The sequence below is a fragment of the Triticum dicoccoides genome, chromosome 3B, assembly GCF_002162155.2.
Source record: "Triticum dicoccoides isolate Atlit2015 ecotype Zavitan chromosome 3B, WEW_v2.0, whole genome shotgun sequence".
Taxonomy (NCBI): Eukaryota; Viridiplantae; Streptophyta; class Magnoliopsida; order Poales; family Poaceae; genus Triticum; species Triticum dicoccoides.
Window position 1 is genome coordinate 638,091,300 of NC_041385.1, and position 14,148 is coordinate 638,105,447.

Below are 14,148 nucleotides of genomic sequence, written 5' to 3' on the forward strand. Positions count from 1 at the left end.
TTGGTCAAGTAGTCTAATCACCCCCCCCCCTCTAGACATACTTCAAGGTCCTACAAGTGGTATCAGAGCCTTGGTCTCCATTTGCTTTGATTTCCATAGCTTTTGGTGGTCATAGCCTTGGTTTCACAACCTAGGAGAGTATGGTGTCCAGCGAGGGAAATTATCACCGTAGAGGTCCTTACTTTGATGGTACTAATTTTGCTAGTTGGAAGCATAAGATGAAAATGCATATTCTCGGACATAACCCCGCCGTTTGGGCTATTATTTGTATTGGCTTGCAAGGTGAATTCTTTGATGGGAGAGAGACGAACCGTGAAGCTAATGCGGAAGAATTGAAGATGTTGCAATACAATGCTCAAGCTTGTGATATCATCTTCAACGGATTGTGCCTCGACGAATTCAACAAAATCAGCCGTCTTGAGAATGCAAAGGAAATTTGGGACACTTTGATTGATATGCACGAAGGTACCGAATCCATCAAGGAATCCAAGTTGGATGTGCTCCAAAGTCAGCTTGAAAAGTTCAAAATGAAGGATGGTGAAGGGGTCGCTGAAATGTACTCTAGGCTTGCTCTTATTACAAATGAGATTGCCAGCTTAGGGAGTGAAGAGATGACCGACAGATTCATCATCAAGAAGATCCTAAGAGCATTGGATAGAAAGTATGATACTGTGTGCACATTGATTCAAATGATGCCAAACTACAAAGATCTCAAGCCAACGGAAGTCATTGGAAGGATTGTTGCTCATGAGATGTCGCTCAAGGATAAGGAGGAACTTCACAACAAGTCAAGTGGTGCTTACAAAGCCTCGGGTGAAGCCCCCAAATCATCAAGTGAGAAACAAACCTTCAATGAAGAATTGAGCTTAATGGTGAAGAACTTCAACAAATTCTACAAGAGTAGAAGCAAAGAAAGAAGCTCCAAGTCAAGGTCTTACCATGACAAAAGATCTTCCAGTCGAGAGCGCAATTGCTACAATTGTGGGAGGCCTGGACACTATTCCAATGAGTGTACGGCACCCTACAAAATAAGAGAAGATTCTCCAAAAAGAAGAAGCAAAAGAGAAGAATCACCACCAAGAGAGAGAAGGAGTAGAGATGATCGTTATGAACGAAGATCCTCATGGAGAAGCAAAGATTCGGAAAGGAAGGACAAGTCATCAAGGAGCTACACAAATTGAAGACATCAAGCTCATGTTGGTGAATGGGTTTCCGGCTCCGACTCCGACAAACACTCCGAGAGAAGCTATCACTCCGACTCCGAATATACTCAATATGAAGGTGTTGCCGGTCTAGCACTTGTCTCAACCAACTCCTACGACATATTTGATTCACAAAATGAAGGAATTGGAAGATGCTTCATGGCCAAAGGTCCGAAGGTAACACATCCTGAGTATGTTGATTTCAATAGTGATGAAGATGACTTGCTTGTGGATGATGATTTACTTGTTCACAACTCTAGTGATGAATACTATGATGAAACGTCCATTAATCATGCTAATCAAGATAAAACGAATGACAATGATAAGGAGAATATTGAGCTTCTAACTAAAGAAATAAACACTTTTAAGTTAGCTCATGAAACTATCTTCGAAAATCATCGAGAAATTTTAAGGGCTCATGAGAAGTTACGCTTTGAAAAGCTCAATCTTGAGCAAGAGCATGAGTTCTTAAAAGCAATCAATGATGATCTTCGTAAGAAAAGTTCTTCTTATATTGCCAGGCGTTTACTCCTATCTACTTACATGCCTCAAGTCAAGTCTAGTAACAAGTACAAGAAAGATACTCCCTCTAGTAGTAACATAATAATGTCAAATCCAATATTGTTGCTTCTAGTAGTTCTCTTGATTCCACTAATGATTCTCTTAGCCAAGTTACACTTGAGCAAGAAAATAGCTTATTGAAGGGAATTATAGAGAAAGGTGTTTACAAGAGCCTTGCCGGAAGTAAGCAATTCGAGGAAATTGTATGCAAGCAAGGAAGGCACCGGAAGAATCAAGGTGTTGGTTTTGAACGAAAGTTTAATGCCAATGGAGTTGAGTGGGAAGAAGATCAGTACCCCAAGACGAAGTTTGTTCCTCAACAAGAGAAGTATGATCGTACTTCCTTCAAGGGAACACAAGCTCAAGATGATCTTCCACCACAAGACCATAAAGGCAAGCACAAGCTTCAAGAAGAGATTGATGCATTTGAAGAAGCACCTAAGGTCTCGGTCAAGTGGATTCCCAAGACTACGTCAAGTTCTACTTCATCAAGTACAACTACAACTCCAAGGATTCCCATCAAGATGATGTGGATCCCGAAGATGAAGAACTAGAGAGTTCTTGAGGGTGACTCCGCCAACATTCTGCACTCATATTATTATGGCAAGGACAAGTGCAATCAACCTCCACATCTTGCACTAGTTCAAGGAGTCACAAACCCTCATGTTGGTAAGGTAAGGAACAAGGTAACCTAATGTTTTCATGGACATCATCTTGTGTGTGCATCACTCTATGTCTAAGGATATTCTTGTTTGTTCCGTGTGGGACTAACCCATGTAGGTATGTTGAAAGTGGAACTCACTCCAATGGATTGCTCCAAATGATCTACATCAACATTGAGCATCCACATCTTCAACACCTACATGAAGTCATCATCGACAAAACCCAAGGTTAGTTCATCCCTCTAAAAGGGGATCTCACATCTAGGGGGGGCTTAACTCTAAGACTTGAGTCAAAGCAACTCTAATGGTGTGAACACATCAATGCATTATGTAAAAGTGGTAACCCCACTTGGGCTTAAATGATGAGTATGACCTATGATCAAATGTTTATCATTTGACTCCTAAGTCAATATACTCATATATAGATGACCTAGTCATCGCCAATTGTTTGATAGATGCTAGAATTGGTTGTGCATGCTTTGCCACATATTTCATTTGTCATCTTATTGTGTGAGCATGTTGGTGCATATTTTACTCATTCAAGAACATCCACTTGTTGTTTTGATTGTTTGGTTCTTCCTTCTTTTGGCCAAGTGGATGAACAAGAATGCCTAAGAACTTTCTCTAGCTATCTATGCTTTTCTCGTCTCAAACTCTATTCATGCTACATCACAAAATTTGATCAAGTAAGATTCGAACCACTCTGTGTGAGGAGCACTCGGAGTCCCCGATCCGTCATGGACTTAAACTTCCAAAACTTCTTTGTGATTCTCGGTCTGACCGATTCCTCCATTTCGGTCCAACCGAGATCACTAAGTCGATCTAGGTTTTCAATCTCGGTGCAACCGATTTGAACTTTTCGGTCACACCGAGTTGCTGTAACTGAACACAGTTATGCATCTCGGTGCCACCGAGTTGTTCCACTCGGTCACACCGACAGGGTCGGGCTATATATAGTCACAGGCAAAATTTGGAAATTTCTCCGAACCCCTTCGCCCGCGTAATAGCTTGCTCTGCCTCCAAGGTCTCCGGATCGTCTCCTCCTCGCCAGCCGCCTCCTGTTGCTGGTCTCCGCCGCCATCAACGGAATTCAACCCCGCCGTTGCCGTCGTAGCGAGTTCATCGCCAAGCTAGGGTATGGACTCGATCACTGTGCTATCCTCGTCCGATTCCTAGCACATTGTGTTCTTATTGATTCTTGCCATGATTGAAACACTCTGATCCAGTCAATGCAATCCGTAGATTAGATGAGATTTGAAAATTTAGGGTTAGGTTTCCGCCAAAACCATCTCGGACCCACCGAGTTGAAAAACTCGGTCCCACCGATTTGGCTTATGCCATTGCACTAGTAACTCTCGGTCTGACCGAGAATTGCTAATTGGTGTGACCGATTTTAGGACTTTGTGAAACCCTAGCAGTCTCGGTGCCACCGAACTGTGACTCGGTCCAACCGAGTTTATTAGTTTAGGTTCCAAAACTGCTTCGGTATCACCGAGTTTGAAAATCGGTTAATCCGAAATGCTTTCTGTGGAAAACTAAAACTGAATTTTTGAATCATTCTTTTGCAAAAATCTCTGCATTTTGTGATGCTCATCCACTCCATCTCATCTATAACTCTTCACAGGGTCAGCAGTCAGAGTTTGCAGCATGTCAGACCAGAGTGACAGTCAGAACAGGTCAGAAGGGCAGATGCAAATGAGTGAGGGCACTAGTCCCTCCAGCACTTCAGATGAAGGAAGCAGGAGCACTCCTAGCAACCTGCCTAAGGCTGCTACCAGGCAAAGGAAGAAGAGAACTTCAGACTCTGAAGATGAGGATTATAGAGCTGAAGAGGATGAAGCTACTTCCAAGAAGGTAGTGCACAAGAAAGTGCTTAGTTCAACTGCAGTAAAGCCAGGCATGAAGATCAAAAGGCCTGTAGGGAGACAACCAATGTCCAAAGCTAGAGCATCAACTCAATTGCCCGAGATGCCTGAAGAGCCAGCTGCTGAAGGAAAGAAAAGGAAGGAAAGGGTCAAGAAGACCATGGCCAGAGTTGTTGGGCAACCTTCCATGATGGAAGAAGAAGAGCTTGCTGCACCAGCACCAAATGCACCAAAGATTATGGGAGATGCTATTAGATCAGGGGCTGCAACATCTAAGCCCAAGGAAGCACCCAAAGCTGCCCCAAGGCCAAGTCTGCACCAAAGAGGAATACCAGGAGTATTCCAGCTACTGAGAAGAACAAGGCCCCAGTGCCTGAGGTTGCTGAGGAGGAAGATGAAGAAGGACAAGTTCTAAGGAAGCTCAAGCCAAAGATACCAGACCATAATGATGCCCATCCTGTAGCTGAGGACATGAACATCAGAAAAGATTCAGGGTTGAGGATATGGAGGATGGCAGATCCATATGCCACAAGGAGAAGAACTGCTGTTGATTACAGGTTCCATACAAAGGAACAGCAGGACTTCTATGAGACAATCTTGTTGAACAAAAAGCCCATTGTGTGTGATATGAGGTGGGTCGACTGGACCTACATGAAGGAGAATGAAGAACACTATCAAGGAGTTCAAGACAGTTTTGTTGCTTGTGGAGTTGCTGATTTTGTTGGGCAGAAGCTCACAAACTGGAATGATGAACTCATTATGCAATTCTACTCCACAACACACTTCTATCCAGATGGAAGGATAGTTTGGATGTCTGAAGGTACAAGGTACCAGTCAACTTTTGAGGAATGGGCAAATCTGATAAATGCCCCAAAGGAAAATGAGATGACCTGGATGTGTATGCCAAGAAGAAAATGGGAAATAATACCATGGCACATATGTACAAGGAGATCCCGGACAAAGCCCTAGAGACTTTCTCTTTTGGATCAGTCCACTTTCTTATGTCAGGGCTGCCTACAATCAATTGGATCCTAAGGCACACTCTATTGCCTAAGTCTGGTGACCACAGCATGATCAGAGGGCATGCAATCAACATGTTGCATTTGTTTGATGTGCCTCAGAAATTCAAGGTCATGAGCCTTATAGTAGAAACCATCAAGAGGACTGCAGCAGATCACAAGAGGAGTTGTGGATATGCCCCTCAGATTCAGGATTTGATTAACTTAAAGATGGGCACAGGCAAATATCTATTGGATAGGGAACATTTTCCTCTCTATCCAGACTTTGAGGATAATGAGGTCGTCATGAATGAAGATGAACCATCATCAGTTCAAGCTCAAGAGAAGAAGGAGAAGGCAAGGAAGGAGAAGGCTGCCAAGATGCCAATTCAAGAGGAGGCATCTGAGTATATCTTGAAGAACAAGCAGGAGCAGATTGGTTACTTGATAGCATCAACACTGAGGATTGAGAAGGGGTTGGCCACCTTAACTCAGAATCAGGAAAGCTTGGAAAGAATCATGGAACAAAAATTCTATGATCTTGATGTCAAGGTAACTGAGATTCAGTCAGTTGTGGAGCAGCTGCAAGATGACATGCAGGAGAGGAAGGGCAAGACTACCACTAATGTATTTGCCAGAGTGCCTAGAGCTCAGAGGTCACCTGCAGTGACAGTGACAGACACTAGAGCAACATCATCTGCACCAGCCACAGCTCCAACAGCTCCAGTGCAACCAGCTCCAGCACCAACTCCTCCAGCTCCCTCTAATTCAACTGAAGCCTTCATCCTTGGAGTTATCCGGACACCACCAACTGAAGATCAAGCCTGAGAGTCGATCTAGCACTATGCATTTTCTATGAACTTTTTGGTAACTTGTTGCCAAAGGGGGAGAAAAATGTATAGATCATAGGCTTCGAGAGAGAGAGTGTTGCTTTTGTTCTCTCTTGCTTTTGGTGGTTTTAAACTTGTTTGCTTTTGATTGCTTAAGATACTATGCTATTCTTGTGAGACATTGATGATCATGTGTTTGATCATAAGCTACACTTATGCATGTTTGATGATATTATCCTATCTATCCTATGTGATCATTCACTTTGCTTGGTGATGACTGCATGTATTCAATCTTTATTATTTTGAGCACTCCACCAAGATGTATGTGACATGGAATAGTAACCCATAAGCCTAATTTCTTGTGCATTTGCAGTCCAAAGCAAATCTTAAACTATGCACAAACTTAGGGGGAGCTCTTGCTTATCACATACTTCTCAAAGCGACGATGTTTTTCAATCTTATTATCATTTGTCGAAGCTTTGATCTATATGTTGTCATCAATTACCAAAAAGGGGGAGATTGAAAGTGCAACTATCCCTAGGTGGTTTTGGTAATTCATAACAACATATAGCTCATTGAGCTAATGCTATTCCAAGACTAATATTTCAGGAAAGCTCAATGAATGGCATGGCATGGATGATGAAAGTGGATCCCTCAAAATACTAAGGACAAAGGATTGGCTCAAGCTCATTAGCTCAAGACTCTTCATTTTATATTTTAGTGATCCAAGATCACATTGAGTCTATAGGAAAAGCCAATACTATCAAGGAGGGATGAGGTGTTGCTTAATGAGCCTCTTGCTTCCTGTGCTTAGTGATATGCTCCAAAACCCTCAGCTACTTTTCACATCCACAAATGACCTAAACCCAAAGCCAAAATCGGTCACACCGATTCTTCCTATCCATCGCCACCGAGTTCAAATGTCATAGCCACTGCCACAAACCCTAGGCAAATCGGTTCTACCGATAGGGATCTCGGTCTCACCGAGATAGGATTGTAATCTCTCTGTTTCCCTTTGTAACGTTTCGGTCAAACCGAAATGAGCGATCAGTCCCACCGAGATTGCAATGTAAACTCTCTGTTTCCCTTTTGTAACATTTTGGTCTCACCGAAAAGAGCAAATCGGTCCCACCGAGTTTACCTGACCAACTCTCTGGTTAGCTTATTACCAAAATCGGTCTCACCGAGTTTGTGTAATCGGTCTTACCGAGATTATGTTATGCCCTAACCCTAACCGAATCGGTCTCACCGAGTTGCATGTCAGTCCCACCGAAAATCACTAACGGTCACTAGGTTTACTAAATCGGTCCGACCGAGTCAGTTGAGTCGATCCCACCGAGTTTGGTAAATTGTGTGTAACGGTTAGATTTTGTGTGGAGGCTATATATACCCCTCCTCCTCCTCTTCATTCATGGAGAGAGCCATCAGACTAAACCTACACTTCCAACTTACCATTTCTGAGAAAGAACCACCTACTCATGTGTTGAGGCCAAGATATTCCATTCCTACCATATGAATCTTGATCTCTAGCCTTCCCCAAGTTGCTTTCCACTCAGATCTTCTTTCCACCAGATCCAAATCCTATGAGAGAGAGTTGAGTGTTGGGGAGACTATCATTTGAAGCACAAGAGCAAGGAGTTCATCATCAACGCACCATTTGTTACTTCTTGGAGAGTGGTGTCTCCTAGATTGGCTAGGTGTCACTTGGGAGCCTCCGACAAGATTGTGGAGTTGAACCAAGGAGTTTGTAAGGGCAAGGAGATCGCCTATTTCGTGAAGATCTACCGCTAGTGAGGCAAGTCCTTCGTGGGCGACGGCCGTGGTGGGATAGACAAGGTTGCTTCTTCGTGGACCCTTCTTGGGTGGAGCCCTCCGTGGACTCACGCAACCGTTACCCTTCGTGGGTTGAAGTCTCCATCAACGTGGATGTACGATAGCACCACCTATCAGAACCATGCCAAAAACATCTGTGTCTTCAACTGCGTTTGAATCCTCCAAACCCTTCCCTTTAATTTCTTGCAAGTTGCATGCTTTAATTTCCGCTGCCTATATACTCTTTGCATGCTTGCTTGAATTGTGTGTTGATTGCTTGACTTGTCCTAAGATAACTAAGATCTGCCAAACTCTAAAATTGGGAAAAGGTTAAGTTTTTAATTGGTCAAGTAGTCTAATCACCCCCCTCTAGACATACTTCAAGGTCCTACAGCGCCACCCCCACCCCTTGTCCAATTCGGATATGCAAGGGGGGGGCAGCACCTCCTATGGCCGGCCCTCTCTTCTCCACTAAGGCCCATGTTGGCCCATTACTTTCCCGGGGGGTTCCGGTAACCTCCCGCTTCTCCGAAACTTATCCAAAACTTCCCAAAACCATTCCGGGGTCCGAATGTAACCTTCCAAAATATGAATCTTTACCTCTCGACCATTTAGAGACTCCTCGTCATGTCCGTGATCTCATCCAGGACTTCGAACAAAACTTTGATCACAAAAACACATAACTCATAATACAAATCGTCATCGAACGTTAAGCGTGCGGACCCTACGGGTTTGAGAACTATGTAGACATGACCGAGACATATCTCCGGTCAATAACCAATAGCAGAACCTGGATACTCATATTGGTTCCTACATATTATACGAAGATCTTTATCAGTCAAACCGCATAACAACATACATTGTTCAATTTGTCATCGGTATGTTACTTGCCCAAGATTCGATCGTCGGTTTCCTCATACCTATTCAATCTCGTTACCGGCAAGTCTCTTTACTCGTTCCGTAATGCATCATCTCGTAACTAACTCATTAGTTAGATTGCTTGCAAGGCTTATAGCGATGGGCATTGGGGAACGTAGCATGCAATTTCAAAAAAATTCCTACGATCATGTAAGATCTATCTAGGAGATGCATAGCAACAAGAGGAGGAGAGTGTGTCCACGTACCATCGTAGACCGAAAGCGTAAGCGTTAGTTAACGCGGTTGATGTAGTCGAACGTCTTCACGATCCAACCGATCTAAGTACCGAACGTACGACACCTCCGTGTTCAGCACACATTCAGCTCGATGACGTCCCTCGAACTCTTGATCCAGTAGAGGGTTGGGGGAGAGTCTCGTCAGCATGACGACATGGCGATGGTGTTGATGATGTGATCCGCGCAGGGCTTCACTTAAGCACTACGACGCTATGACCGGAGGCGTAAACTGTGGAGGGGCGCACCGCACACGACAAAGAACAATTGATGTTCCTTCGGGGTGCCCCCTGCCCATGTATATAAAGGAGGGAGGGAAGAGGCGGCCAACCCAGAGGGGGCGCCAAGGGGGGCGTCCTACTAGGACTCCCAGTCCTAGTAGGATTCCCCCTTCCTTTCTGGAGTAGGAGAATGGGGAAGGGAGAGAGAGAGGGAGAAGGAAAGGGGGGGCGCGCCCCCTCCCCTAGTCCAATTAGGTTTGGCTAGGGGGGCGCGAGCCACCTCCTGGCCGCCGGCCTCCTCTCTCCACTAAGGCCCATGAAGGCCCAATAGTCTCCCGGGGGGGTCCGATAACCTCCCGGTACTCGGGAAAATGTCCGAACCTTTCTGAAACCTTTCCCATGTCTGAACATAACCTTCCAATATATAAATCTTTATGTCTCGACCATTTCGATACTCCTCGTCATGTCCATTATCTCATCCGGGACTCCGAACAAACTTCGGTCATCAAAAACACATAACTCTCAATACAAATCATCATCGAACGTTAAGCGTGTGGACCCTACGGGTTCGAGAATTATGTAGGCATGATCAACACACATCTCTGATCAATAACCAATAATGGAACCTGAATTCTCATATTGTCTCCTACATATTCTACGAAGATCTTTATCGGTCACAACAACACACATTGTTCCCTTTGTCATCGTATGTTACTTGCCCGAGATTCGATCATCGGTATCTTCATACCTAGTTCAATCTCGTTACCAGCAAGTCTCTTTACTCGTTCCGTAATGCTTCATCCCGCAACTAAATCATTAGTCACATTGCTTGCAAGGCTTATAGTGACGAGCATTACCGAGAGGGCCCAGAGGTACCTCCCCGATACACGGAGTGACAAATCCTAATCTCGATCTATGCCAACCCAACAAACACCTTCGGAGACACCTATAGAGCATCTTTATAATCACCCGGTTACGTTGTGACCTTTGATAGCACAAAAAGTGTTCCTCCGGTATTTGGGAGTTGCATAATCTCATAGTTAGAGGAACATGTATAAGTCATGAAGAAAGCAATTGCAATAAAACTTATCGATCATTATGCTAAGCTAATGGATGGGTCTTGTCCATCACATCATTCATGATGTGATCCCGTTTATCAAATGACAACACATGTCTATGGTCAGGAAACATAACCATCTTTGATTAACGAGCTAGTCAAGTACAGGCATACTAGGGACACTTTGTTTTGTCTATGTGTTCACACATGTACTAAGTTTCCGGTTAATACAATTCTAGCATGAATAATAAACATTTATCATGATATAGGGAAATATAAATAACAACTTTATTATTGCCTCTAGGGCATATTTCCTCCAGTCTCCCACTTGCACTAGAGTCAATAATCTAGTTCACATCGCCATGAGATTTAACACCAATAGTTCACATTTGTATGTGATTAACGCCCATAGTTCACATCGCCATGTGACCAACAACCAAAGGGTTTACTAGTGTCAATAATCTAGTTCACATCGCTATGTGATTAACACCCAAAGAGTACTAAGGTGTGATCATGTTTTGCTTGTGACAGAAGTTTAGTCAACGGGTCTGCTAAATTCAGAGCCGTATGTATTTTGCAAATTTTCTATGTATACAATGCTTTGCATGGACCTACTCTAGCTAATTGCTCCCACTTTCAATATGTATCCAGATTGATACTCAGAGTCATCTGGATTGGTGTGAAGCTTACATCGACATAACTCTTTACGACGAACTCTTTATCACCTCCATAACCGAGAAATACTTCCTTAGTCCTCTTAGGTAACTAAGGATAACTTTTACTGCTATACAGTGATCCACTCCTGAATCACTATTATACCCCCTTGCCAAGCTTATAGCAAGGCACACAACTGGTCTGGTACATAGCATGGCATACTTCATAGAACCTATGACTGAGGCATAGGGAATGACTTTCATTCTCTTTTTATATTCTGCTGAGGTCGGGCTTTGAGTCTTACTCAACTTTACACCTTGTAATACAAGCAAGAACTCCTTCTTTTAATGATCCATTTTGAACTCTTTCAAAATCTTGTCAAGGTATGTACTCATTGAAAAATCTTATCAAGCGTCTTGATCTATCTCTATAGATCTTGATGCCCAATATGTAAGAAGCTTCAACCGAGGTATTTCTTTGAAAATCTCCTTAAAAACTCTCCTTTATGCTTTCTAAAAAATTCTACATCATTTTTCCGATCACATGTACTTATTAGAAAGGTTGTAGTGCTCCCACTCACTTTCTTGTAAATACAGGCTTCACTGCAAGTCTATAAAAAACTATATGCTTTGATCAACTCATCAAAGCGTATATTCCAACTCTGAGATGCTTGCACCAGCCCATAGATGGATCACTGGAGCTTGCACACCTTGTTATTACCTTTAGGATCGACAAAACCTTCTAGTTGCATCATATACAACTCTTCTTTAAGAAATATCCAAGGAATGTAGTTTTTACATCCATTTTCCAGATTTCATAAAATATGGCAATTGCTAACATGATTCGAACAGATTTAAGCGTCGCTATAGTTGAGAAAATCTCATTGTAGTCAACACCTTGAACTTGTCGAAAACCTTTTGCGACAAGTTGAGCTTTGTAGATAGTAACACTAGTATCAGTGTCCGCCTTCCTCTTGAAGATGCATTTATTTTCTATGGCTTGCCGGTCATTAGGCAAGTCAACCAAAGAATATAAAGGAAGAAGGGAAGGGGCGGCCAGCCCAGAGGGGACGCGCCAAGATGGGAGTCCTACTAGGACTCCCAGTCCTAGTAGGATTCCCCCTTCCTTTCCGGAGTAGGAGAAAGGGGGAAGGGAGAGAGAGGTAGAAGGAAAGGGGGGCGCCCCCTTCCATAGTCCAATTTGGTTCGGCTAGGGGGGCGTGCGCCACCTCCTAGCCGCTAGCCTCCTCTCTCCACTAAGGCCCATGAAAGCCCAATAGTTTCTCGGGGTGTTCCGATAACCTCCCGGTACTCCGAAAAATGTGTGAACCTTTCTGAAACCTTTTCGGTGTCTGAACATAACCAACCAATATATCAATCTTTATGTCTCGACCATTTAGAGACTCCTCGTCATGTCCATCATCTCATTCGGGACTCCGAACCAACTTCGGTCATCAAAAACACATAACTGTCAATCCAAATTGTCATCGAATGTTAAGCGTGCGGACCCTACGGGTTCCAGAACTATGTAGACATGATCGAGACATATCTCCGATAAATAACCAATAGCGGAACCTAAATGCTCATATTGTCTCCTAGATACTCTACGAAGATCTTTATTGGTCAAACCGCACAACAACATACGTTGTTACCTTTGTCATTGGTATGTTACTTGCCCGATATTCGATCGTCCGTATCTTCATACCTAGTTCAATCTCGTTACCAGCAGGTATCTTTACTCGTTCCGTAATGTATCATCCTGCAACTAACTCATTAGTCACATTGCTTGCAAGGCTTATAGTGATGAGTATTACCGAGAGGGCCCAGAGATACCTCACCGATACACGGAGTGACAAATCCTAATCTCGATCTATGCCAACACAACAAACACCATTGGATACACCTATAGAGCATCTTTATAATCACCCAGTTACGCTGTGACGTTTGATAGCACAAAAGGTGTTCCTCCAGTATTTGGGAGTTGCATAATCTCATAGTTAGAGGAACATGTATAAGTCATGAAGAAAGCAATAGCTATAAAACTTATCAATCATTATGCTAAGCTAACAGATAGGTCTTGTCCATCACATCATTCTCTAATGATGTGATCACGTTTATCAAATGACAACACATGTATGTGGTCAGGAAACATAACCATCTTTGATTAACGAGCTAGTCAAGTACATGCATACTAGGGACACTTTGTCTTGTCTATGTATTCACACATGTACTAAGTTTGCGGTTAATACAATTCTAGCATGAATAATAAACATTTATCATGATATAGGGAAATATAAATAACAACTTTATTATTGCCTCTAGGGCATATTTCCTTCGGTCTCCCACTTGCACTAGAGTCAATAATCTAGTTCACATCGCCATGTGATTTAACACCCATAGTTGACATCGCCATGTGACCAACAACCAAAGGGTTTACTAGTGTCAATAATCTAGTTCACATCGCTATGTGATTAACACCCAAAGAGTACTAAGGTGTGATCATGTTTTGCTTGTGACAGAAGTTTAGTCAACGGGTCTGCTAAATTCAGAGCCGTATGTATTTTGCAAAAAAATTATGTCTACAATGCTTTGCATGGAGCTACTCTAGCTAATTTCTCCCACTTTCAATATGTATCCTGATTGAGACTCAGAGTCATCTGGATTGGTGTAAAGCTTACATCGACGTAACTCTTTACGACGAACTATTTATCACCTCCATAACCGAGAAATACTTCCTTAGTCCTCTTAGGTAACTAAGCATAACTTTGACTGCTATACAGTGATCCACTCCTAGATCACTATTGTACCCCCATGCCAAACTTCTAGCAAGGCACACAACTGGTCTGGTACATAGCATGGCATACTTTATAGAACCTATGACTGAGGCATAGGGAGTGACTTTCGTTCTCTTTCTATATTCTGCCGTGGTCGGGCTTTGAGTCATACTCAACTTTACACCTTGTAATACAGGCAAGAACTCCTTCTTTGACTGATCCATTTTGAACTCTTTCAAAATCTTGTCAAGGTATGTACACATTGAAAAATCTTATCAAGCATCTTGATCTATCTCTATCGATCTTGATGCAAAATATGTAAGCAGCTTCAACCGAGGTCTTTCTTTGAAAATCTCCTCTCA